This window comes from Antrostomus carolinensis, unplaced genomic scaffold (genome assembly GCF_000700745.2).
Source record: "Antrostomus carolinensis isolate BGI_N321 unplaced genomic scaffold, ASM70074v2 scaffold45328, whole genome shotgun sequence".
NCBI lineage: Eukaryota > Metazoa > Chordata > Aves > Caprimulgiformes > Caprimulgidae > Antrostomus > Antrostomus carolinensis.
This window is the reverse complement of record NW_010333144.1, coordinates 8021-10639: the sequence shown is the minus strand read 5'-3', so window position 1 is coordinate 10639 and position 2619 is coordinate 8021.

Genomic DNA, 2619 nt, shown 5'->3' with positions numbered 1-2619 from the left:
GGGAGAACGCTCCAGAGCCTCGACCCCGGTGCTGCTGGTTTGTTGTGGGCGGCCCTGGGCTTCGGGGGGCTGCAAGTGAAAATTCACCTCAGCTGTGGGCAAGAGTCGCAGCAGTCCTGCTCCGAGCAGCTCCAGGAGTCACATCCCGCCACCCCTCTCTGAGGGTGAATAAACCACACGCGCATCCCACTTGATCTTGAGCATCCAGTTGCATCTGGGCAAACCTTCCAGGAAAGGTTTCGTTCTGGAAGACTTCTCTTTAAAGAATGACGAAGAGTCAAACATCTGCACGAGTCTTTACAGAGACATTAAAATTCAGGGAGCGTCACAAAGAAACGGTGAGTGTGCAAGGTGATCTCCCCGCCCGCGTCCCCAGCAGCCAGGCTCAGGAAACCTTCCCTCCGTAACCAGCAACGAGTGGAAGTGGAGAGCTGGGAAATCAAAGCTGAATTATGTGTGGGTGTCTGGACGTGAAGGGATAACTCTAACAGAAATCTCCTCCTGCCGAACTGAGAAATCAGAGCGAGACCTTTACTTCTGTCGACACCAACACAGTGAAAATAGAAGGGATGAGGCTGCCATTTCCAGTTGACCATTGCCATGGAAACAGCCTCCCGGTGTCAACAGTTGGTGGAGCAGGAGGTGGGAAGCAAGGCGGGCTTTTGTTCCCATCTGCAGAGGTAGGACAAAGGACCCACTCGTGCTACCTTCGGTGCTTGTAGGGCTTTTAAAGTGTTTTGTGTCAGTTGGGAGCAGCCAAGGGCAGGACTCTGGTACAAGGGTTTGCAGTGGGACATCTGAGATAGATCAAGAGGGAGAGGCAAATGGAAACCTGACCTTGATCTCCCTTCCAGGGAGATCTTATAGCAGCCTTCCAATACCTGAAGGGGCCTACAAGAAAGCTGGGGAAGGACTTTTCATAAGGGCAGTTAATGCCAAAACAAGGGGAAATGGGTTTAAGCTGAAAGAGGGGAGGTTTAGATGAGATATTAGGAAGAAGTTCTTCACTGTGAGGGTGGTCAGACACTGGAACAGGTTGCCCAAGGAAGTTGTAGATGCCCCCTCCCTGGAAGTGTTGAAGGCCAGGCTGGATGAGGCTTTGAGCAACCTGGTCTAGTGGAAGGTGTCCCTGCTGCTGGCAGGGGGGTTGGGACTGGATGAGCTTTAAGGTCCCTTCCAACCTAAACCATTCTATGATTCTATGATTATTCCAAATATTACAGCTCTGTCAGTCAATCCAGCTTGCCTGTTTCATGTGGGAGATGTCATCATTGTTACTCAAAAAACAAAAGACGGGCCCTTACCTGTCAAAATGGGGCAAAGCAGCAGCATGTAGCTGTAGGGAATGGTGCACATACGCATATGTGTAAGCTGCGTTGTACGTATGGGATACGAAAGAGCAAGAGCTTTGGGATAGAAACAGAAAGCATAAAATGGATGACATGGCAAAGAGGAATGTCTAAGAGTATTCAGAAAGCATTAAATGATCAGATTTAAATGTAGGAAGGCATTTTAGGGGTGAGTTTTGCTTAGAGTGGAAGGAACCACAGAGAGGGGAATGGTCAGAGTTTTAGCCATTGATGGTGTTTGGTCTAGAATGAAGGTGAGACAGCAAGGTAGGCTTGAGATGCCAAGGAAGAGGAAGGTACCTGCAAGAGTTGCGGGCTGCAGACCTGGTAATTGTGGAGGACTGAGTGCCACCACCAGCGAAAGAAGGCAGAAATAGCCAGGGTGTTGTAAGAAACCTGGATGATCATACTTTTCTGTGAGCAAGTTTCCTTCTGAGCTGCCTTTTTGCTGGTAATCTAGATAATTTTTCATTCCTTTGCTCACAATGTCAGACAAAGTCCTGACAACACTAATGAACGGGGAGCCACTCGGCCAATTTGGAAAGGTCATTTTTATTGTCTTTTCTTCACAAGGGAAGAAAGAAAAGAAAGGTGCAAGCTCAGTTTCACTGAAAGAGGTTCGAGGCATTTCTGCCAGGAGCAGCACTAGCACTCTGAATTGTGGACCTTCCTCCAGCCTCACTTTTCTTTGAGCACCCGGTGAAATACCAGTAATTTTCCCTGACTCCACTGCCTCAATGCTACAAGTGCTGCACAGAGGGTGCGTGGCAAGGAATATGTTGCTGCTGTAATGCAGCAGCTTTTAGACCTGTTTTTGGTATCGCTGGAAAGAAAGTGTTGGAGCAGTTCACAGCTTTCATTTTAAATTACGAAGAAATGCAGGAGTCGTCTGAACAGAAATTCAGATTAAAATACTTCCCAGAATTTCTCTTAAGCTTCAATCATTTATCTTTTTGTGTGTGTGTTCCTACTATATGACCATATTTAATCAAACATACTTCTACAGTGGTTTCACTTTTTGAACCACTAAAACAGAAACAGGAAGAGTGTGTGTATGCTTTTTATTAACCTTCCTTTCATAATGCACTTTCTTCTTTACAGAAATCTTTTTTTGATTCATTATGTGTCAGGAAGCCAAGCGTGACATGTTAAAAGCCATCTTGATAGTATTTGGTATTCAGTACTAACAACCCACCAGCTCACAGGAGTTTTTCTTTAAAAGGGGGAGGAAGAAAAATCTGCATATTGGACATGCCAAGATAGTGGATAA